This window comes from Nicotiana tomentosiformis, chromosome 6 (assembly GCF_000390325.3).
Source record: "Nicotiana tomentosiformis chromosome 6, ASM39032v3, whole genome shotgun sequence".
In the NCBI taxonomy this organism is placed as follows: domain Eukaryota; kingdom Viridiplantae; phylum Streptophyta; class Magnoliopsida; order Solanales; family Solanaceae; genus Nicotiana; species Nicotiana tomentosiformis.
In genome coordinates this window covers 78,454,076-78,479,849 of record NC_090817.1, presented here as the reverse complement: position 1 = coordinate 78,479,849, position 25,774 = coordinate 78,454,076, and the positions used below count along the sequence as shown (strand labels likewise).

The window sequence follows — 25,774 nt, the reverse complement described above, 5'->3', positions numbered from 1 at the left end:
CCCAATTTCGAGGTTATTTACTCAAAAGTCAAACCTTAGTCAATTCCTCCAACTTAAAGCTTCCATAATTAGAATTTTCTTTCCAAATCAACTCCGAACTTCCCGAAATTCAATTTCGTCCACACGTACAATTCAAAATACCTGAAGTGAAGCTACTCAAGGCCTCAAACCGCTGAATGACGCGCTAGAGCTCAAAACGACCGGTCGGGTTGTTCCCACTTAAACATACGTTCGTCCTCGAACGTGCTAAGAACTACTTCGGAGTTGTCCAAAATCACTGTTTAACACCTCGTGCACCTACATGTGCCACCACAACCCAGTTGAGCACATTAGATCGAGACAGTCTGAAGATCCTCCATATTATTTAGTCAAATAAGCTTTAGAGCCAAATTCCAGCATCCTAAATCCTCTACCAGACCTTCTTTCAGAGAAGGTTCCGACTGTGACATTACAACCTTAAGGTACGTGTATGGATTCTTGTGTTAGTTATTGTCATTGGTCGTGTGAGGCCATTGTCGTTATTGATGATTGTGGTCCTATGTGGCGTTAAGTTATTGCGTTTCTACAAGAAGAGTTGGTAGTAGTATTGTTACAAAGGTGACTCTACTAAAGTTATATAGATCCCAGGGAGTTAAACATTCGAGGACGAATGTTTCTAAGGGGAAAGGATGTTACATCTCGCATTTTCGTATGTTGAAGTTTCGTCGTAAGTTAATTGACATAAGCTCGGGGATGAGATTATCTTGAGGTTATACATATTTATTCTATTTTATAACAAGCGATAAGTAAGTGTCGTGAAGGATAAAGGCTAAAAGAATTAAAGGAAGTGAGTTTCGTTGAAGGTTGTCGATTTGGGATAAAATACGGTCCGAACCATAACACCCGGTATTTATGGACTAGTGCTATACAAGGTACCCCATGACCAAGATAGTAGCGTACGTAAAGTGTATTAAAAGGGAGTAGTATATTAAGTAATTTGAGAAAATTGTTAATTATATGGGTAATTGGTTAATTATTGGATAGTGGGAGATTATTAAGTTAACCAAGAGATTACTGGTTAATTAATGATGATTTTGGATAAAGTTTGAACCCCATTAACTTGGCAGCACCCCTTTAACCTTTAATAAATCATAAAGAAGATTGGAAGGTGGCACATTTAAATGATTTATGTGACACAAAAGCCTTGTAAATGCGGGCCTACCTAAGAGTTAAAGATAACTTCCTAATTCAAGTCACTTTCTAGTCTCTTAAGAGAGTTTCGGCCAAGCACATAGAAAGGATACAATTCAAATCACTTTCTATTCCAAGGAACATAGCAACGTTAATTCACTTTCCAAATAGCAACGTTGTTACTAAGTTCTTAAGGAAAGGTTTCGGCCAAGATTTTCTTTGCATAGAAACGTGATTGCTTTAAGCTTTTCACACGACTTGTTCTGTGTTTTGTCGCAATTAACAGGTGTTAGAGGATTGTCAATAGAATCGACTCAGGTATGTTAAGGCTATCCCTTCTTTCTTTTTGGCATGATCTATACAACATGAACGAAACGAGCAAATGCATAATTTCCATAAATGACTATTCATAGAAATATTAGGGGTGTCTATATTCTTGATTCTCCATGTGAATTATTATTATATCTTCTGTTCATGGGTCTCAAAAAAATACGTATTTGATAAAATGTATCAGACAGGCATATTATTTTTATGACATTTCGAGAAAATCTTGTTAACGTATTTCTTATGTATTTCATGTATTTATACATGTACATTGACGCATTACCAGATGGCGTTATATATGCGTATATTATATGTATATGGGATATGGGAAAAGGTTATGGCGATATATACGCACCATCACTTGATCAGCTGGTACATGTTGATGATTTTGCCCATAGTGACCGAGATGATATGATGGGATGCCCTCAGAGGCTTAAAGATGTTATGTACACCTATACCCATGCATGACATGACAATTGTACGCATGTGCATGACATTATAAATGTTTCAGGATTTACAAGTCATTTAGGCTTACAGACGAAATTCTTTATTCCATATTTCATCTATGTCTTTTGTGTACTGATTTTTATGCCTTACATACTCAGTACATTATTCGTACTGACATCCCTTTTTGCCTGTGGACGCTGGTACAGGTAGACAAGAAGACGGTCCCCTTTTTAGGATCCTTAATCAGCGAGAGTTGGTGTGCTCCATTTGATCCGGAGCTGTTTTGGATTTTGGTACGACAAGTTTGTTTTACATATATGGGTATGGCGGAGCCCAGTCCCGTCCTTGTACAGTTGTATATTCTGTTAGAGGTCTGTAGACAGTCATGTATAGTTGGGCAGTATGTGGCTTTGGCGGCTTCCAGTTTTGGACATGTAGTTGTCTATATCAGCCTTGCTGGCTCGCCCTACATATTTAACCCGTATATGTATATATGTCTTTTGGACAGGTTTTCCTCATGCATATTATTCTCGTAATTTAGCAGATGCTATTCATGTTCATATATTAGTCGCATGCTTAAGGGTGTTCGACATGTAGGACTCGGGCACTCGTCACGGCCCATCGGTTTGGGTCATGACAAGAGAGGTCTCCCAGGTTCTGGTGGGACCAGAATAGGCGGTGTGGACAAATATTCCTTGATTTTGTCAAAGGCTTTCTGGTATTCTTGAGTCCAACTTGTCGTAGCGTATTTCTTTAATATTTTGAAAATCGGTTCACAAATCACAGTCGATTGTGCTATGAAATGGTTGATGTAATTGAGACACCCCAATAAACTCATCACATCTTTCTTGTTCTTTGAAGGTGGAAAATCTTGGATAGCCTTGACCTTTGATGGGCCTAGCTCAATTTTTTGATGGCTGACAATGAACCCTAGCAGCTTTCTAGCGGGGACCCCGAAGGCACACTTTGCAGGGTTCAGTTTCAGGGTGTACCTTCGAAGTCGATCAAAGCATTTTCTTAAATCTGCTATATGATCTGTGCTTCTTTTGGATATGATGATGACGTTATCCACGTACACCTCTATCTCCTTGTATATCATGCTATAGAAAATGGTTGTCATGGCCCTCATATAAGTGGCTCCAACATTCTTTAGGACAAATGACATCATTTTGTAGCAATACACTCCCCGTGGTCTAATAAAGGCTCTCTTTTTTGTCGGCATCCTCTTCATCCATCCAGACCTGATGATATCCTGCGAAGCAATCCACAAAGGATTGGAGTTCATGCTTGGCACAGTTGTCGATCAGTATGTGTATATTGGGCAATGGAAAATCATCTTTGGGACTTGCTCTGTTTAACTCCCGATAGTCGACACACACTCTAAATTTCCCATCTTTCTTTGGAACTGGCACAATGTTAGCCAAGAAGGTCGGATATACAACCACTCTGAGAACCTTGGATTTGATCTGCTTGGTGACTTCCTCCTTTATTTTCAGACTCATATCTGGCATGAATTTTCTGAGCTTCTGCTTTACAGGCGGACACATAGGGTTGGTAGGTAGTTTATGAGCCACTATAGACGTGCTCAAACCGGTCATATCATCGATTAAATCTTGTTAGAAGGATAATCGATAGAGGTTCTCCTAAAGACCAATCCACTACTATCTCGTGCATATCTTCACCGATCTTAAATTAGTTTATCTTGTGAGGTTGAGACTTAATCGAGAGAGGAGTTTCTACTAAACAATTGAATTAATAAACTAGTGAATTCCAGAGACTCGCTTGAACATTATAAGTGAATTATCTAGAGTTAAATCCCAACATTTGTCTTGCACCTATCTTACCAACCCTATCTTCTCCCAATTAATAACATTCTTTGCTCACTACTTACGTCGATTGTCATTAGCAAAAAGTTTAGATTCTTAGTTAACTTTCATTTTAATTACAGAAATCTCAATTGTTGGTCATCTTGGATAGCAATCTAGCTGTAAACTACAAAAATACTATTTAACTCCAATCCTTATGGATACGATATTATATTTCACTATATTCGTTTATCGAGCATATTTAAGTTTGTGTTTTGCGCTCGTCAAATTTTGATGTCGTTGTCAGGGTTTGGCAATCAATAGTGTTAGAAATAGTTGTCGTTGTCGTTGTCAGGGTTTGGCAATCAATAGGGTTTGGCAAATTTTAATTTACGAATTTTTCTTTTTATTTTAATTTTCTCTTTTTACGATTGGTGTCCTTTGACTCTGCGCAGGCTAAATGTTAGATTGGAGCATAACTCAATCGTCTGGGAAAGAAGTGCAACCATACGAGCCAGAAATAGAGAGACAACTGCGATAGTTGAGGAAGGAATGAAATCTTCCTGAGAATATAGAGAATGTTGGGAAATCCTCAACTACAGAAAACATTGTTGGAGATGATGATAATGTAGATTTGGCTACGATGGAAGTAGCCCAACGAAGAAAACAAGCTGCAAGGGATACTGAAGAAGCAGTTAGTAGAGATGCAGAAATTGCATATGAAGAAGAAAGGACTCGGAGAATGGCACAGAATCAGCCCTTGTGTGCTATCCGAATCAGAAACATAGCTCCCGGCTAAGGATTATCAAGTGTGAGACCATCCCCAGTTGTAGTTAATAATTTCGAGTTGAAGCAAGGGTTACTTCAAATCTTTCAAAATTGTTATGCCTTCAGAGAAAAGCAGAACGAAGATCCAAACAATCATCTAATGGACTTCGAGGAGAACATGAACAACATTCAATATAATGGTGTGTCACAAGATGCAGTTTACCTAAGGGCATTCCCCTTCACTCTAAAAGATGATGCAAAACATTGGCTTCGAAGCTTGCCCTAAGGATCAATTAGAACATGGGACGATATGACAAGAAAATTTCTTGCTAAATATTTCTCCTCAGTTAAGACGGACAAGTTTAGAAGAGAAATCCATAACTTCTGCCAGAACGAGACTGAAACTATTTTTGAAGCTTAGGAGAGGTTTAAGGAGATTGTGCGAAAGTGTCAACATAGTGGAGTTGAGCTCTGGATGCAACTCCATGACTTTTGGGATGGATTGACACCGACCTCACATAGAACATTGAGCAATGCAACTGGAGGTCTGTTGATGTGAAAGACTCTAGAGGAGATAGTCACAATTCTAGATGACTTATCTGAAGATGCAAATCAGTGGCCCTCGGAGATTGCTGAAAGAAGAAGATCAACTGCTATTCACCATATTGATACTAACATATCTGCTCAGGTACAACTTGATGTCATGGCCAAAGAAATAAGGAATCTGACCTTAGCTTCCATACATAACGAGCCTTATGCAGCCTGTGATATATGTCGAAGAGGACACCCTACTCATGAGTGTCAAGCTACCTTGGAGTTAGTGAATGCTGTGGGTAATTATAATTTCAATGCAATGGGTCAGAAGCACCCTAGTTTTCATGGAGTTCACTTGGGGTTACAACAAATGCATGGCAACAAAATAACTCCAGATTTCAGTAGAGGCCACAGTTTCAGTCTCAACAGCCAATTTAGACTGGGTTATAAGATTTGATGAAGTCTCTCATTATCAAGACAGATGAGAGATTAGATGCTCATGGTGCAACTATTAAAGAACTTGGAATAGATTTGCATAACTTGGAGAGACAAGTGCGACAAATTGCAAATATATTGTCTGAAAGAATCCCAGGTACACTGCCAGCTGATACTGAAAAGAATCCCAAAGAAACGGTAAGTGTTGTGACCTTGAGAAGCACGCAAGTATTGAAAGATCCCACTCCAGTCCAAAAAGATGTGATACTTGAAAAAGAAAGTGGGGAGGATCCGAAAATTGAAGATGTTAAGAAGAAAAAAAGTTAAGAATGGAGTAGAGAAAAATAAGAAGGAGGAAACTTCAAGAAGGGAGGACTCTAATGAATAGAGCAAGAACATGCCTGCTCTACCTTTTCCCTAAAATCTGTATAGAGAAAAGTTGGACAAGCAGTTTGAGATATTTTTAGATATGCTGAGACTGGTTAATGTAAACATGCCATTCACCGAAGTTCTCTCACAAATGCAAGCTTATGCAAAATTCTTGAAGGAGATCCTTACAAAGAAGAGGAAGATATAAGAGACATCGGTAGTCAAGCTCATAGAGCATTGCAGTGCAATCTTGCAAAACAAACTCCTACAAAAGTGTGGATATCCAGGAAGTTTTACTATACCTTTCTCTTATATTACCTAAAGTGTGTGAGGGCACTTGATTCAAGAAGGAAAGGCAATGTCGTTGACCTCTATGTTAGAGTAAGTGAGCGGGTTATAAATTATGCGTGGTACTTTTTAGTCAAATATTGAGGTAAATATGTTACCCTATTGTGCTTACACATTAAACCGTTTGTCGATACGACATCAGAGTATAGAGATATTCGCATTTTTGCGAGACTGCACTAGCAGCTCCCAATGGGACCCACTTAGGTGGTGGACGACCCTTGGACATTTTAACGGGGTTGGACACCTCATTTTTGGCTATTTTCGACCAAGGAAATTTACCAAACTCTCTTAATAGCTCTCCAAGGTTCCAAGTCTAATCCAAGGTGCTTTTACCTAGACCTATCCTCAAACGTTAGCCTAAGTGAAGAAAAGAGTCTCTATGGTGTTATGATGCCATTAAGGGTGCTTGTAAGCTAAAGGAAGCTTTGGTTCGATTTTTTTATGATTATTTAAGGTATGTATAACACACTATTTCTTGGGCTTAAGCTTATATATGCATTGGTTAAGTTATTTGGATGAAGAATAGAACTTGAAGTTGTATAAGAAGTTGTTGTCTCTTATTGGACTTTTTTGGAGTTGTGTATATGACTTCATATGGGAAATCGCGGGGAATGGCTTGGGTATAATGTTCGTATTGTTGTTATGTTGGTAAAAATTTTTAGTATGTTGATGATGTTTTAAATAGGAGAATAAGCAACCACACAATACCTAGAAGATGTCCATAATGTTGTAGTATGTGGTTGGGTTGCATGATGTTACTTTTATGATGGATATAAGGCTGTAATGTCATGCCAATATATGTTATTATATTCTGGACTATTTTAAGGTGTTTTAAGTATAGGGGAGATGGTATAAAGTTCGTACCACGGCTACCATTAACACATACACCTACCTCGGCATCACGAAACCCCGGGTTTTAGGTAAAGTTTTACGGGACCTTACAAATACAATGGTTTATGGGCTTTTGGATGACGTTGTTCATGCTAGGATCTCTTGCGGTGATCTTTGGTTTAGGATCATAGTGTACCAGCAAGGAGAATTGTTAACTTGAAGGCAAGTTGTTATGATATTACCATAACCTCCATACTCAGTTTCAATCTATAACGATCAAGTGACTAACATGTCACACTTATACAAATCTCATGTGGGGTATGCTTCCATGACCTTCCGCTCAGGTAGCAACGTTCACACATCCATACCACTAACCGTTCAAATTCTGCAAAATGAATCAAAAATCCGCAAGTCAATACACAAAGCCTCTTCCAAAGAACACCATTCTTAGGTGGTACTGAAGAAAATGCCAGCTTACTCTAAACATTTGAATTTCACCCCTGCTTATCCGAGCCAGTGACATTCTTGGAAGCACTGAACCGCAACCTTATTCTCAACTTCCAATCCCCATGTCGCTCACTGCACCTATTGTGCCGCTATATGAGATTACCAGAACTCATCATAACTCCTGAACTACTAGTAAAATAAACACTTCCTTGGCTAGAAAACGTTTCACTCAGCTCATTTCAGAAGAACCAACGCAACACGCAACTGAATTCTCAAACCGCAGAAAATACAAACCTCGAGTCGTGATCTAAACCGCCATAACTCTTCCGGAATTCATTTACACAAATAAGCCATTCGAATCAAGTACCTCCAAAATCAACCAAGTAGTTGTGGCGCTCAAGCCAAGTGTACAACCACAAACTACATGTATAACTTCACTCATCGAAATGACTGATCATTGCCACAATCATGCTGATTCAACCATTACTAACCAACCCAACTTCCTTCAATTTACTCTTAACCTGACTTAGAAATATAATAGCTCCATTCACAACATAACGAACTCGATTCGCACTCACCCCGAGTGACCCGAATTGCGAGACCACATCGTCTCCATACTCATGAACCATCTCATACCCTTCTTATGTGCCCAATAGCACCTCCGACTGATACACCCATTCTGTAGGACCTTCCGCGAATCCGAGGCTATTTTTTTCTCTCCTCCAATACTGCACTACATACCCGATGATAACATAGAACATTCCAAGTCCCGTTCGCAATCCACTGTGAAGACTCAATCCTTAACCACATGACGTACCTGAAATCCTTAGGCACCGCACTTTAATTCTCGAACCCACTAGAACTGTTGTTGAGAGTCACCCACTCTGACCTTATCCCGAATATCACCAAACTTCAATGCTCTTCTAGCACATGAACACACTATCAAAGAAGCAACTGGCTGAATTCTTTTCCTTGTACATTACATCCACAAGAAGCATAAACTCTGAGTCTTCCCAAAACCTGCACCTTATTTGATAAGGCGAAGTATAGCACACATTCATCAAGTTCCTTGCTCAAATTACTCCTGATATTTTCTTTTCTTAGTCATAAATAATCTACCAACGTATCGATAACCAGAAAATCGCACAAGCAGATAACCACGTGATCCAATCATAGACTGTGGGGCTCCGCCACTTAGTTTTAGGCTACCCTCACATAATGTAGAGCCCGCAATGATTCCTCCTTCTCAATTACCATGATCCCGTACCGTTAACCCGCCAAATTTCTCAAAGTCTTTTGTTAAGCTCTTCATGAACATTCTGAATCATCAGTCACAATCACGTATTCGACCTCTTACCGGGTAGCAAGTAGTATTCTTCGCAGAAGCTTCATCAACATCACGCAACCGCTAACCTGCTCACCGGAGATAACCCATCTGTGGAATTCCTTACCAACATCTTCCCACGACGCTGCACTGGGTACAACTACCACGTAATCAGTGAATTCTCCTAAGCCCAATCTCGCCCACCAACTGTATAAGTCTGCTCCTTCCCTATTGACATTAATTGAACGTCTGACAGTACATTTCAACCCGAAATCACATTGCATCCAAATCAATAATCAAGCCTTCACACCCTCTTCATTTCAAGAAAACTCCTTCCCGCCATATCAAATGTTCCTCCGTACAGTAGCCACCATCCCAAATACAATTTGTATGCCTAGTCACTATCCACCATAATTCCCAAATTGCTCTAAACTCCTCTCAAGGCACACGACTATCCTCTCATGGAATTCATATGCTAATCGGCCACTCTTACTCGGTTAGACCATCTGCTAGTAATTCAACCATCGCGAGACACCTCTCGCCATGTCCTTCCTCATACTTCACTACCCAATTCTTGTATCAAATCAAATCAATTCCTATAGCACCTGAACTAATAAATTGCTTCCAACTCTAAACCTCCTGAAGATCATCTTTCTCGAGCCATCAATATTAGAAACACCGATTCGATTCTGAACCGCTGCACACCGCTATCTCTGACGACCGCTTCCCCAGCTTCCTTTCATAATATCCTAGCCCAACGGCGAATTGAAAAATACCATAACACCGGCGAACTTAATACATTCAAACAAGGACAACGACACCACATCACAGATGAAAATTCCACCACGGCCGAAAATACCAAATCTCGTTGCTCCATCCATGCAAACCTGAACATTCATAGTCAGATTGCCTTTCCTTTGCTGGAAATAAACACTAAACTTTTAAATCATGTGCTGAGAAATCCTCCTTTCAAGTCATTCTCTGCCTCGACACATAAACAAACACCCCACCATTACACCAACATTGTGCGATAACAATGTCTGAACATCATAGCAATCTGCGCATAGCCTCGATCCCATCAAAAATTCATCTACTCAGCTGAAATGATAGAACATCCTTCCGCAAGAAGACGATAATAATTTGCTCGAATGCGCAGGGAGAAACATCCTGCTCCACGTCTGTAGTACCATTGCAAATCCTCGATGCCCAATTGACATGAGTGCTCAACACCGTACAAGAATGAATAGGAAGGAAATAAGGCATAAGCCTCGAAGGAATCAAATCGCATAATTAGGAATCAAGAAGGGAAGTGTTCCTAACAGCCCTGTAGCCTCTCGAAGATAAGTACAGACATCTTCGTACCGATCCGAAAGACTCTACTAGATTTGCTCATGACTAGTGAGACCCAAGTGAACCTAATGCTCTGATACCAAGCTGTCACGACTCAAAATCCACTATAGGTCGTGATGGCACCTAACGCCGCTGTCAGGCAAGCCAACGATGATTGATCCACTTAATTACTCATTTTTATTCCTTTTGAAATCATAATTTCCATTAATTAAATGGTATGAAATAGAATTTATAGGGTGAAACGATCATAATTACATGAACTACCATACTAAACATCCAGTAGGAACCCCCAAAATCCAGTGTCACAAGTGCATGAGTATCAACTAGGAAATATGATAAAATACAACATCTGTTTGGAATACAAATTAGACAGGAGAATGTCAATGACTCTGATAGAGACTCTGTGTGTTGCGGACTCGTAACATGGGATGCAACTCACCTAATTCCCCATAATAGCCGCACCTCTACGCCAACTAGACCACTACACATATATGTACCTGCATAAAATATGCAGCAAGTGTAGAATGAGTACGTAAAACAATTTGTACCCAGTAAGTATCTAGTCTAACCTTAAAGAAGTAGTGACGAGGGGTCGTCTTCGACACTTACTATGGGCTAACAAAAAAATTCTGAAATTATAATTAAGCATGGATTATGTAAATACAGCAGAAAACTCAATAACAAGAAATAAATAAATAATTCTTTCACTGATAGTAAATCCAAAATTAATTTCATCATTTAACAAATTAATCTCTCAAGCCAATGAAACAATATCAATTATAATTGGACTCCAAGAATTTTTACGCATGAATTATACCGAGGTCGTACGACTCGATCCAACATACAAATATATAAACTGTGCACTGCTGAGGGTCGAACGACATGAACCATAGATGCATCTATCTGCTACCGAGGCATTCGGCCTGCTCCACGAGAAGAGAAAATACTTTATAAACACCCGATTCAAGATTTATTTAGAGGTTAATATTGAAAGAAACACCAATTCTCAATAACGGTCAAGTGACCCATCCAAAACTCAAGTAAATGAAATTTAACCTTTTACAATTCCTTTATCAAGTTCCAATATGATTTAAGCAATTAAATTAACAAGTAGGGTGCAATATCGCAAGTATAACATGATTTGGGTCCTAGACTACTCGGACATAAGCATAATTAGTAGCTACGTACGGACTCTCGTCACCTCGTGCGTACGCAGCCCCCACAAATAGAAGCACACATTAAATCAATTCACCTATGGGGTTAATTCCCTCTTACAAGGTTAGAAAAGAGACTTATCTCGCTCTGAAGTTCCATAGCCGGCTCTAAAGCCTCTCTAACACCGCACACTGATGCCCGTCGATCCAAAACTATTCAAACGATTGTGCAAAACAATCAAAATATATTCTCATACCCATAATTAGTCCTTTTAAACAATTTCCCTACTCCGCTCGAAAAGTCTATAAAAATCAACCCTTGGGCCCACGTGCCTAGATTCCGAAATTTTTTGAAGATAAACTTTACCCATAGCCTCACGAATATATAATTTATTCTCAATTCCACGTTCAACGTCGTGGTCAAAATCCAAATATATCAATTTTAGGTTTTCTACTAAAACCCCCACAATTTCTACTAATTTCCATGTTTAAATCCTTATACAAACCATGTATTTAACTTGTAATAGGTGGGAATCACTTACCTTGTGTTGCTTGATAAAAATCTCCCCTTGAAGCTCTCCAACAATCGCCCCAACCAGGTGAAAATGAGAGAAAATGGGCCAAGTCTCATTTTTAAAAGAACCTTCTACCCAAATGATTTTTAGCATCTGCGGTTCACTAGCCGCATCTGCGGCACCACTTATGCGGTCTACCATCCGCTTCTGCGGAGTTCACTCTTGCCGAACAACCGCTTCTTCGGTCTCAACCCCGATTCTACGAGTGCGCATCTGTGCAAAAGCGTCCACTTCTGTGGACCAACCGCCCCACTCATTCCCGCTTCTACGCCCATTGCACTGCATTTGCGGACACGCAGGTGCGGAAAGGACCTCGCACATGTGACCTCAGCCTTCCTCCTACTTGACCACTTCTGCGGTTTCCTTCTCGCTTCTGTGAGCTCGCATCTGCGATGCCCACTCTGCAGGTGCGATTACACCAGCAGCTGCCAACTTCAGTAAAATTCTTTAAGTTCAAAACTTGATCCGTTAACCACCCAAAATCTACCCGAGGCCCTAGGACCTCAACAAAACATACCAACACGTCCTATAACATAATATGAACTTAGTCGAACCCTCAAATCACCTTAAACACTATCAAAAACATGAATCACATATGGATTCAAGCCTAATGAACTTTGAAACTTTCAATTTCTACAACCGATACCGAAACCTATCAAATCACATCCGATTGACCCCAAATTTTGCACACAAGTCACAAATAACACAACAGACCTACTCTAACTTTCGGAATCAGAATCTATCACGACCCAAAATTACACTTGTCGTGATGGCGCCTATCTTAATACTAGGCAAGCCGACAACCTCAATAAACCATAATTTCTTTTAAATGCGGAAAATATAATAATTAAATTTAAGAGAAAACCCCACACATACTGATATAAATACACTCCCAAAACCTGGTGTCGCTGAGTACATGAGCATCTAGGTATTACAAGTCTGGGAAAACCCGATCTATAATAATCTGAGACCAAATATAATACACAAAATGATAGTGAAGGAGAGACAAGGTCTGCGAAACATAGCAGCTACCTCTGAATCTCCGAAAAATTAACTGTGTGAAAGAATCAACACCCACTGTATCCGGGATCACCTGGATCTGCACACGAAGTGCAGGGTGTTGTATGAGTATAACCAACTCAGCAAGTAACAATAATCAATAAGGAATTAAAAGTAGTGATCCAAATACAGTACTTTCAAATATAAAAGGTTAGGCATGCTTTCAAGTTCAACATTTAAAATTTTACAGAAATTTCATATCAAATTTGACTGACATAGAAAATAATGTTATTCTGAAATTTCCAAAATAGTGATATATGACAGCTAAAATGCAGTAAATAATGAAATCAATACATCCTATCAGAGTAACAGTCACTCAGTCCTCCCATTCACTCCAACATCATGTTAAGTAGGGATTTTGACTACTTATTTGCACTCTTTTACTTTCGTTCTAGCTCAAAATTGCTTAAAGGTATTCCCGAAAACGAATGAAATGTGCTTTCTTGCAGGAGTGTTGGAATATGAGTCAAAGAGATGAAAATCAACTCAAGAAGGAGTAATTTTGGACAAGGACCAAAACAAAGCTAAATTGGCAAAATGCAAACCGCACAATATTTAGTGCGGCCGCAGAACAAGAGGAAGCCTCTGATAAAATTTACATGCAAAGTGCGGACCACACAATTATTGTGGGGCCGTAGAAGATGAGGATCAGAGAGATGGATTCTGGGGTCATGAAGAAGTGCAGACCGACCATTATTGTGCGGCTGCAGAATCAAAAGTGCGGCCGCACTCCGAAATGTGCGGTCCGCAGAACTCTTGCATGTCCAAGCTAAAACTCGAAAGTGCGGCTGCACTCAGAAATGTGCGGACCGCGGAATATTTGAAGAAGTGCGGCCGCAACCCAGAATTGTGCTGCCGCAGAAGTGTATCCTGTCAAGCTAGTGTCAAGGTGCGGACCACACACATAATTGTGCGGCCGCAGAATCTCCGCAGGGGCTATTTTGTTCGATAATTTTAGCTGGGTATAAATAGATCTTTTTGTCATTTTTAGGTTAAGTTTTGAACTTCAGAGAATAGATAGCCATTTTTCTTTACTGTTTTGAGCAACTTTGTAATAGTTTATCATTATAATATTAGATTTTCTCCCCTTAATCATCTATTATGAGTTTTATCTTAGTTTCCTCTTTAATTTCTTCATTTTCTATTAGTAGCTAAATCCTTAGCTAGGGTTGTGACTCAACCCTAGTATGGGTACTTAATGGGTGATTGAATTAGGGCTTATTTTTGATTGGGTATATGATATTTAGCCTAGTTCTTGCTTGAATTTTAGAATTGATGGTTGCAAACATTGATGCATGCCTAATTGACTTAGTCTCTACTTGAGAGAGAGAGACTAAGTCTAGGAAAACTTGGCTAACAAGAAATTGATAGCCCCAATTAAAGGGTCGAATCTAGACATAGTAAGAGCCGACTTGAGCACCTATCACTTGTTTCGTGAGATACCCATTTGGACTTGAGAAAGTCAAATTTGGCAAATTCACTCAAACTACCGAGAGGTATAGAGTGAGTAATCGCGTGTGATTGCTATATTGTATCCCGACCAACCAAACATGCCCTAAATATCTCAATCTGTTAGGTAACCAACTAGGATGAAGTTACAACCCTAGATCTTTTATAACCTAAAAAACAACAATACCAAAAACATCATCCTTTAGATTTACAATTACAGCATTAGCATAAGATTTAGAAGTAGAAAAGAAACAAACGAATATGTGGAAGTGTACTATTAGGCACATCATATACTTAGACTAGGTATATACCTAATCCAACATAAAGCTCTCTGTGGAATCGACCCCGACTCGCGTTGGGTATTTATAATTGCATCGACCGCCTCACAATCCAAATTAGTGGTGTAAGTTTGGGCGACATCAATTTTTGGCGCCGTTGCCTGGGAGCTAAAAATGAATTTAGCTATATATTTGGTTTTGTGTGTGACTTGTCTTCTTTTCCTTCCGGGTTACTAACCTTTTTGTGAATCGATTATAGGTACAAAAATGGCTCTCAACAATGATTCTCTCGGAAACATGCCTTTGGGGGATGTGGACGTGGAAGATGACCCAGTTGAAGAGGTTCCTCTTGAACCTCAAGCAAAAAGACGAGCTCGACCGCCTCAGGACAACATTCCCATTCCTCCCCCAAATCCACCAAGAGCGGCTCCACACCGGGTGTTGCCGAATGAAGGGTACGCAAGTGCCATAGTACCGCCCCGCATTAAGGCGGAAAACTTTCAAATCACAAATGTTATGCTTACATTGCTTGAGCAACGGGGATTCTTCTCTGGGGCTCCGAATCAAAATGCGTACAAGCACTTGAAAGGATTTATGGACACCTGCTGGGGGAGTAAACAGACCAACGTTTATGAGGATGCTTTAAGGTTGAGACTATTCCCCTTTTCTCTACGGGGGGAAAGCCTTGGACTGGTTAGACAGATTGCCAAACCATTCTATCCATACATGGGATGAATTGGCGGAAAAATTCATTGCCAAGTTTTTTTCTCCCGAGCATATGGCTACTTTTAGAGATGAGATTCTAGCATTCAAACAAGAATCCAATGAGCCTTTGCACGAGATATGGGAGAGGTACCGCACTATGGTGAAAAAGTGCCCGAATAATAACATGACCGAGGCTATGATTCAACAAACCTTCTACAAGGGGAACAATACTACCAATCAATGTGTGTTCAACCAACTTGCCGGTGAAAATTTCATGACAACACCATATGCCGAAGCTTGTGAAATCTTAGATGAAATGGTGGATACTTCATCGGCATGGCAAAGTAGAGCAAATGTTCCTCAAGGTGATCCGAATGTGATTCACCTACACAAAGAATTGCATGATCATGGGCAAGCAATTGCTGAGTTGACCATTAAAATGAATCAATTGGCCAAAGCTCAACTTCAATAGGTTCAAGGTCCTAAGCAAGTAAATGCAATGGAAGGTGTCAATATGATAGTGAACAAGAGAAGGCAAAAGGGTCAACAAGTGCAAAACCGTGTGGAACAATTTGTGCAAGATGATAGTGGGTTCGACCAAGAAGAATCATACAATGAGAAAAAGGAAGAAGTGCAATATGTGAATAATTACCAAGGGAAAAGGAACAACTCTCAAGGCTCGAATCAACAACAATGGCGATCTCAAGGAAATCAAGGAAATTGGAACAATCAAAACCACCAAGGCAATTGGAGTGGTGGTACCAACAATCAAGGTAATTGGAACAATAACAATAATCAAGGCAATTGGAACAATCAAGGCAACCAAGGAAATTGAGGTGGCAACAATAAAGGATATTGGGGAGGCAACAACCAAGGAGGTTGGAATGGTAACCAAGGGAATAGGGGGTCGGGCTCTCAAAGGCCTCGATATATCAACAAGCAAACAACCCGCCTCCTTATCCGTCTCAAGGTTCTAGTTCTTCCAACAATGAGATGGGACGGATTGAAAATATGTTCAAATAAATAATGGAGAAAAATGCCGACTCCGATGCTCAATTAGCCTCTCATAACACTTCAATCCGCAATTTGGAAGTTCAATTAGGGCAAATATCGTAAGCTTTAAACACTCGTCCTAAGGGGGCACTACCTAGTGATACGGTGGTGAACCCGAAGGGTGGGAACAACACGGGACATGCCATGGCTGTAACAACAAGGAGTGGAAGAGTTGGAGATGCAACCACCTCAAATTAAAGAAGAATTGTGGATGATGATGTAGTGGTTCAAGAAGATGAGATTCCAAGCAATGTAGTTCAAGCTAATGAAAAAGTGAGAATTGATATTGATGAAAATGTGGAGGAGACCCAAGAGGAAGTGAACCCGTCTAGGGAACACGTGATTGACATACCAGAACCGGTAGTGCCAAAGGCTAAGGCACCAATTCCAAGGCCTCCTCCTCCATATCCTCAAAGGCTCCCCAAGCAAAATACTGAGAACCAATTCAAGAAGTTTATTGACATGATAAAGAGCTTATCCATTAATGTGTCATTGGTTGAGGCATTGGAACAAATACCCGGTTATGCAAAGTTCATGAAATATTTGGTAACAAAGAAAAGATCAATGAATTGTGAGACTATCAAGATGACACATCAAGTGAGTGCTATTATGCACTCAATGGCTCCGAAATTGGAAGATCCTGGCGCTTTCACAATCCCTTGCACTATTGGAAGCGCCGACTTTGCCAAAGCTCTATGTGATCTAGGGGCGAGTATAAACTTGATGGCCTACTCAGTATTCAAAACTTTGGGAATTGGGCTACCAAGACCCACATCTATGAGGTTAGAAATGGCAGATCGTACTATGAAAAGACCATTGGGTATTATTGATGATGTGTTGGTTCGTGTTGATAAGTTCATCCTCCCGGTGGACTTTGTGATTCTTGATTGCGAAGTGGACTATGAGGTGCCTACTATCTTGGGTAGACCTTTCCTTGCTATGAGGAAGGCTCTTGTTGATGTGGAAGCCGGTGAGCTTTCCTTTCGGGTGGGTTATGAAAAGGTAGTTTTCCATGTGTGCAAATCTATGAGGCAACCGAATAGCAACGAAGTTTGTTCGTTTGTGGACTTAGTGACCGAGGTGATTGTTGATGATGCTAGTGCCATGATGAATGTTGATTTTACTTTGGAGGCCGTATTGCTTAATCATGATGATGATAAGAAGGATGGCTATATGAAATGTGTAAATGCATTACAAGGAATAGGGTCGTATACTTATGAACCCCGAAAATTGTCCTTAGATCTTGAGAACGGGAAGACTCCTACAACAAAGCCCTCAATCGAGGAGCCTCCCACTTTGGTGTTAAAGCCATTGCCTTCACATCTCAGGTATGATTTTCTTGGCCCATGTTCTACTTTACCTGTTATTCTTTCCTCTTGCTTGACTAACGTACAGGTAGATTCTACTTTGGAGGTGCTTCAAAAGAGGAAGAAAGCTATAGGATGGACACTGGCGGATATTCGGGGTATAAGCCCCGCCTTTTTCATGCACAAGATTATTTTGGAGGAGGATGCCAAACCCTCCATTGAAAATCAAAGAAGATTAAATGAAGCAATGCAAGAGGTGGTGAAGAAGGAGATTATAAAGTGGTTGGATACCGGGTTAGTTTACCCCATTTTCGATAGCTTGTGGACCTCTCTTGTGCAATGTTTCCCAAAGAAAGGGGGCATGACTGTGGTCACCAATGACAAGAACGAATTGATTCTTACAAGAATGGTGACCGGGTGGAGAGTGTGCATGGACTATCGGAAGCTCAACAAAATCACTCGAAAGGATTATTTTCCGCTTCCATTTCTTGATCAAATGCATGATAGGTTGGCCGGACAAGCTTTTTATTATCTCCTTGATGGATATTCCGGCTACAATCAAATTCTCATTGCTCCTGAGGACCAAGAGAAGACTACTTTCACTTGTCCCGATGGTACTTTCGCATTCTCGCGGATGCCATTTGGGTTATGCAATGCACTAGTGACTTTTCAATGGTGTATGATGGCCATCTTCACCGACATGGTGGAGGATTTTCTTGAAGTCTTTATGGATAATTTCTCTATGGTTGGGAATTCCTTCAATGATTACTTGAACAACTTGGATAAGGTCTTGGAAAGATGTGAGGAGACAAACTTGGTTTTGAATTAGGAGAAATGTCACTTCATGGTCGAAGAAGGCATAGTCCTCGACCATAAAATTTCAAAGCATGGTATTGAGGTCGACAAGGATAAAATTGAGGTGATCTCCAAACTCCCTCCCCCTACATCCGTGAAGGGAGTGAGGAGTTTCTTGGGTCATGCGGGGTTCTATCGCTGATTCATCAAGGACTTTTCTAAGGTGGTGAACCTATTATGTAAGCTTTTGGAGAAGGATGCCAAGTTCCATTTCAACGAGGATTGTATGAAGGCATTCGAATTGCTCAAGTTTAAGTTGACTACTACTCCTATTATCACCGCACCGGATTGGATCTTCCCTTTTGAGCTCATGTGTGACGCAGGTAATGTGGCGATTGGAGCAGTTTTGGGGCAACGTATGAACAAAATCTTCCATCCGGCTTATTATGCTAGTAAGACCATGAATGATACCTAAGTCAACTACACAGTGACCGAAAAAGAGCTCATTGCTATTATCTTTGCTATGGAGAAGTTCCGCTCGTACTTGACAGGTAGAAAGGTGATTGTACACACTGACCATGCAGCGCTTCGATATTTGATGAGCAAGAAAGATTCTAAAAAAAGATTAATGTGGTGGGTTCTTCTATTACAAGAGTTTGATCTAGAGATTCAAAACCACAAGGGTAGTGAAAACCAAGTGGCGGGCCACTTGTCTCGTTTGGAGAAGGGGAGGCCACATGACAGCCTTGAGATAAATGATTCCTTCCCCAACGAGCAACTTCTAGCCATTTCAGTGACTAGGATGCCATGGTTCGTCGATTTAGCCAATTATCTTATGAGTGGTATCGTACCGAATGAGTTCTCTTCAAACCAAAGGAAGAAGCTCAAATGGGATTGCCTTGACTATTATTGGGATGAGCCTTATCTCTTCCGGATTTGTACCGATGGTGTGATTCGACGATGTGTGTCGGAGGAGGAACAAAGGGAAATTCTTGAGGCTTGACACTCTTCACCATATGGTGGTCACCATGGTGGAGCTAGAACGGCAACAAAAGTGTTGAGTTATGGATTCTATTGGCCTACTCTTTATAAGGACGCTAGCGATCTCGTCAAGCGTTGTGAGTAATATCAAAGGGCCGGTGGGATTTCTAAGAAGAATGAGATGCCCCTCACCACTATCTTAGAGATTGACATTTTTTATGTGTGGGGCATTGATATCATGGGTCCGTTCGTGAGCTCTTGTGGGAACACTTACATATTGGTAGTTGTGTATTATGTGTCAAAATGGGTTGAAGTCGTGGCTTTACCCAATAATGAAGCTCGAAGTGTGGTGGCATTTTTGAAAAAGAATATTTTCACGAGATTTGGTACTCCAAGGGCCATTATTAGTGATGGGGGATCGCACTTTTGTAACAAAGCTTTTGATACATTACTCATAAAGTGTCGACTCCCTATCATCCTCAAGCAAGTGGGCAAGTCGAAGTCCCCAACCAGAAGATCAAGAGTATTTTGTCGAAGACTGTGAATGCCAACCGGACGGATTGGTCAAAGAAACTTGATGATGCTCTTTGGGTTTATAGGAAGGCTTACAAAACACCGATTGGTATGTCTCTGTATCGGTTAGTGTTCGGGAAAGCTTGTGACCTACCGGTGGAACTTGAGCACAAGGCTATGTGGGCATTGAAGAAGCTTAATCTTGAATGGAATGTTGCCGCCAACTTAAGGGTGGCACAATTGAATGAACTTGATGAATTCTTGTTCCATGCATATTCAAGTTCGTCCTTATACAAGGACAATATGAAACCTCCATGACAAGTACATCCGAAACAAGGAGTTCAAAGAAGGTGGTCTTGTGCTATTATTCAATTCTCGGTTGCGAATGTTTCCGGGAAAGTTGAAGTCCAAGTGGAGTGGTCCATTTGAAGTTGTGCATGTGACACCCTTTGGTGCATTAGACTTTAAGAATAAAAATGATGAAGTGTTTAGAGTCAATGGTCACTGGGTGAAACATTATCTTGGCAAAGTTGATGATGGCCACGTTGTGGCGTTAATTCATTTCAAAGGCTTTGTTTTGTGCTAACTAGTTTTGAAGTGTATGCGGGAATGGATGTGCATTGCAGGGACTGTGTCATAAAAAAATTGGCTAAGTGTTGAAAAAGTGCAGACTGCACATTAATTGTGCGGACCGCACAATTCTAAATGCAGCAGCAGAAATCACTCTGCGGCCGCACAATTCTATGTGCGTTCGCACAATTGGAAGACCAAAATTGCAAGTTCTTTGAAGTTGGCATGTTAAAATTCATAGCCAATCTGTGGCCGCATACGAAATTGTGCGGTCCGCACAAAGTCTGCGGCCGCACTCACTTTTGTGCGGACCACATAGTTGCATCAAGGTCCAGGTAAAGAGTGCGGTCCGCACTCAAAATTGTGCGGCCACACTCACCTTAGGTTTGGGGCGACTTGGCAAACCTATAAATAAAACCTCAATGCACTATTCAAAACTTTACCACTCTGAGTTCTTGAACCCTAAGCAAACACAGTGCATGTTCAATTAGTTTACATCTTCCTTCATTTTGTCAGTGTAGATTCTTACCTGCATTATTCATAACTGGTATGTTCATTACATCTATAGATTTTGCAATTTCTTTTAGTTTTTGTTCTTTTGTGGTAGAGTTATTGTTAGACCTAAATGTCAATTGTTAGTCATGTGTGCTTAAAATCATGTGGGTAATATCATATATGTTCATTAGGGCCTGGGTAGTTCATTAATCGTGTTTAATTGCAAATACCATGTCTAAATTGTGCAAAACTTGCAAAACACAGAGTTAGTGCTGCGTAATCTCAAATTTTGCGGTCTGCAGATCTTAAACTTAGGGTTAAAATGTTGCATGACAAGTGCGGACCGCACTCAAAATTGTGCGGTCCGCTGAAAAATTGTGCGGCCGCAAAAAAATATGTGTGACCACACTTTGGAACTTCAGAGAACTAGTGTTCTGGAATTAGGATTGTGCGGCCGCACTCGAAATTGTGCGGTCCGCACTTCAGGATGTACGACCGCACTTCAAAATTGTGCGGTCCGCACGTGGCAGTCTGCGGCCGTACTGCCTCTTGTCTATATTCCTATAACTGTTATGCATCTGTGTACACTACTTTGAGCTCTAACTGACTTATGTGCCTCATATTGCAGACAATGGTTCATTTACGAGGTATATGAGATACATCTAAAGGGAGAGGTGAACCCTTCCGAGGTCGGGGCAAAGGCACTCAACCTATGGGGGTGCAAAAGAAAACTTTGACACAAAAGCAAAGCACGGGGAGAGGCAAGGCCACAACAAGTTCACTCAATGGGAGAACATCCTGAGGCCCAGTCCCAACCATCACACTTTCCAGGGAGATACCAACTCCGTGACGAACCCTCCACCTCAGCAAGTTCTTCTGAGGGTTCAGATGCCGGCAGCCAAGGTTCAGAGCCCTCCTCTACATACACTCCTCCTGCACCAATTGATATGGATGATGATGATGATGATGGTAGAAGAGGTGACACTCGAGTGGGCGGCCTAGAGAGGTCGAAGAAGAAGGAAGCATGGGAGGATCGGTTTGTGAGTTTGATAGCCTTTAACAGGTTTAGAGAGTGGTTGCCCCAGAGATCGCTCACATTTGAGCGACAAATCTTACCGAAGGATTTGGATAAATACAATCCAAATATCCTTAGGCAGTTCAGGGAGAGCCAGGGGTGGATGTGGTTCACCCAGAGTGTCAAGGATGCCAAGGAACACTTGGTACGAGAACTCTATGCCAATGTGGCACACATAAAGAAGGGTACCAAAGTTACCAAAAGTGCGGAATTTGAAAGTTAGATTTGATCAGGGTACTCTGAACTAGTACTTGGGATTCAAGGAGTTAGAACCAGCCCAGTACTTGGAAAAGCTATCTAAGGGTGATGCAATTCGCCCTTGGCTTGCAGAGATATTGGCAGCTCCAGGAACACCACCACCGTAGATCACAGCAAGGGTTCCCACTGCTCGGGCCACCCTCAATTTTGAAGCAAAAAGGTGGCAAACTTTTGTGTGCAGCCGCTTAGACCCGAGCAGGAATGAAAATAATCTTCCCCTCCCTCGAGTAGTTTTAGTGGCATCCATCATGGCCGGGTACCCAATAAATGTGGTTGCCATCATGTTGGCCAATATGTCGTTGGTGGTCCAAAGAGATGAAATTTCCTATCCATATACCAACACACTCACAACATACCTCACGGATGCAAATGTGGAGCCGAGGAGTTTTGATCAAAAGGTGCGGGCTAAACAACCCTTCTTATGATACTCTTTACAAGGTCTGGGAAACCCAAAGTTCAAGGCTAAGGCAACTACCACCGGTGGCCAGTCTAATAAGCCAACGGTGGTGGTTACAGATTCAGCTGCTAAGCCTTCTACAACTGCTATGCCTTCCACAGTAGCCGGCCCTTCCACCGAGATAACTGACATGCCACCACCTCCACCTTTTATACCATCTACATCAGTGCCAGTTCCTGCCTCTTCCACATATCCACTCACTGCACTGCGAGTCTCCCAAACATTGGCGAGTCTCAACAACTAGATGAAGACAGCTACTTCAAAGTTGTCTAACATATCCAATGCTGTTGCAGCATAGTCCTCTACCCCAGCAGCACCTCAGGTACCTCCGTAAGTAGAGGAAACTTTGAAGAAGATCCTGAAAAATCATAAGACTATTATGGATACAGTGGTGGCATACGAGAGAGCAATTGAGGAGTTGGGCAAACAGGTGAAGAAGATGCTGAAATCTGAGGCATCAAAGGAATCAGTGGAAAGATTGAGCACCGAGGTGGCCAAGCTTGCATCAGATGGGGATATTCCCCTTGACCTTCTAATGGAGACAGCACCAGCAGCACATGTAGCACTAGCAGTTCAACCAGTACCTGAGGCATCAGAGGTAGCAGCTGGCCAGTCTGAGGAGCCGGACCCTGCTACCCACATCGCTGAGGAGATGCTCCAAATGTTCAGCCACCCCATTATTCCCCGACCGGGGGATGATGAAATCCAATTGGTGGATCCAGAGGTTGCTGATGATGCCATGCACACTGAGACCACATAGGGAGTTCTCTTCACTCTCTATCCTTATTTTTGTTAAGCATTGAGGATAATGCTTATTTTTGTTTTTCATGGGGGTGGTCTTGGATAGTTTATTATGACATTGACATTGTCCTGTAATAATTTTAATACCCTTTTTCTTTTATCTTTATTCTCTCTTTTGTTATGTAAATATTCCTCCGTTTTTATTTATGTATATATTCATTTCCCCTCGGTTTGTATATTCATTTGTCTTACTTTTAGTAGTTTATTTTATTGCTTCTGTAGTTTGTTTTTCTTAGTAGTATAACTTCTTATTTACTTAAATGGCTTCTTTTTTGATTTGGTAGCTTCTTGTTATGTTTAAGTGAGCAATAAGCCTTTGGTTTTCTTAATGCCACGGTTCCTTCCAAAGGTAGGTTTTGTGTGAACCGGGTGGGTCTTCCATACGATAGATGGGGTGACAACCTTCTTAAGGGATTAAGTCCGTTTTTTTATGATTAGGTAAAAAACAATAGTAATGAATAAAAGGGTCTCAAGCATTCTTCACTAGGTACCAACACATTTACCTATGGCCTTATGGTTAAAAACAACTTTTTGACAGAAAATAGCTCTAGTTGTGACCTTTTGACTCTTGTGTTGACTTAAGCATTCATCTAGTGGTTCAGTCGAGCCATTTGTGATTTTCAATCTTAAATAGGGTTGTTGTGGGCCCTCGACTCCTTTCCCTTTAGCAATCCAGCAGCGTGAGAGGTGAGATATTTAGTTGCAAGTCCAAGTACCCGTGCTAATAGTCTAGAACTTGCCCCGAATATTCTAGGCGAAATTCTAAGTTTAGCTTGGCTTGAGAAATGATTGTAGGCTCTCCTTGATCCAATTTGAAATTTTCCATAGCCCACCAATGTGATATCCTTAGTCAACCCATTTGAGCCTAAGCCCTTTTTCATTTAATAACCATGTTATAAGCATGTGCCCATCTGTAATGACCCTCTCTTGGCACCCGATCTTTCCTTGGCATTCTTGAAAAACAATTGGCTAAAACATAAGTTTGGGAGAGAGACAAGGATTTGAAAAGTGATATAAAGGTACAAAGAAGAGGAAAGAAATGAAGAAAAGGGAAGGCAAAGAAAAGAAAGAAAGAACAAAAAGAAAAATGCCAAAAAGAAAGCGAATAAAGTAAAGAGTTGAAGGGATTCGAAGAAAAACAAGGATGAAAGTCATGGAGTAAACAAAGAAGGAAAAAATGAATATCATGACCAAGAAAGAGTGACGTTAAGTCTATCTAGTTCCCCCGAGGAAAAAGAATATGACTCAAAGAGTCGACAAAGTATGAGCCAAAAAGAGAAAATTGAGTGCTTAAGGAAAGATGATATTCCAACAAATCCTACCTTAGTCCAAAAGCCTTCATTACATCCCGAAAAAGTCCTACGTGATTTCAAGTCGAGTGATCTTGCATTATTGGTGATTTATATGAGGGGCAAGCACATGGTACTTCGAGTCGTACTTGCGACATTCTTTTGAGAGAGATGAGCAAACTTTTCATAATCCTTGTATTGAGTGTTACATTCTAAAGTGAGATATGCTAACGGAGAGACGAGGAGGAGGAGTTTAGGAACCACAATGACCTATATGAAAGAGCGAGCTTCCTTGATAAATAAAGTCAACTTTTGATGCTCTAGTGTCACGTTAGAACTATTGTACTTAAAAAGTCAAATCACTGCATTGTTGATAATTCATAAGTGTTGTGGGTCATTGTTGGTCCCAATTAATGTGTGTTTGATTCACCTTAGGTCAGCTGAAATAGCTCTTTTCTTGTGGAGGTAAGAATTACCTTATTTGCTTGAGGACAAGCAAAAGCTTAAGTTTGGGGGAGTTAATAAGTAGGGATTTTGACTACTTATTTGCACACTTTTACTTTCGTTCTAGCTCAAAATTGCTTAAATATATTCCCGAAAACTGATGAAATGTGCTTTCTTGCAGGAGTGTTGGAATATGAGTCAAAGAGATGAAAATCAACTCAAGAAGGAGTAATTTTAGACAAGGACCAAAACAAAGCTAATAGGGCAAAATGCGGACCACGCAATATTGAGTGCGGCCACAGAACATGAGGAAGCCTCTGACAAAATTTCCATGCAAAGTGCGGACTGCAATTATTGTGCGGCC

The 25,774-nt window shown here is 40.8% G+C and overlaps 1 non-coding gene across 1 annotated transcript; it reads right to left on the bottom strand.

Annotated features, from left to right (window-relative positions):
* Nucleotides 1-4,872: 4,872 nt before the first annotated feature.
* Nucleotides 4,873-4,979, bottom strand: LOC138895022 (small nucleolar RNA R71). Its single transcript, XR_011409222.1, has one exon. It is a non-coding gene; the product is annotated as a small nucleolar RNA R71 (small nucleolar RNA).
* Nucleotides 4,980-25,774: the final 20,795 nt, after the last annotated feature.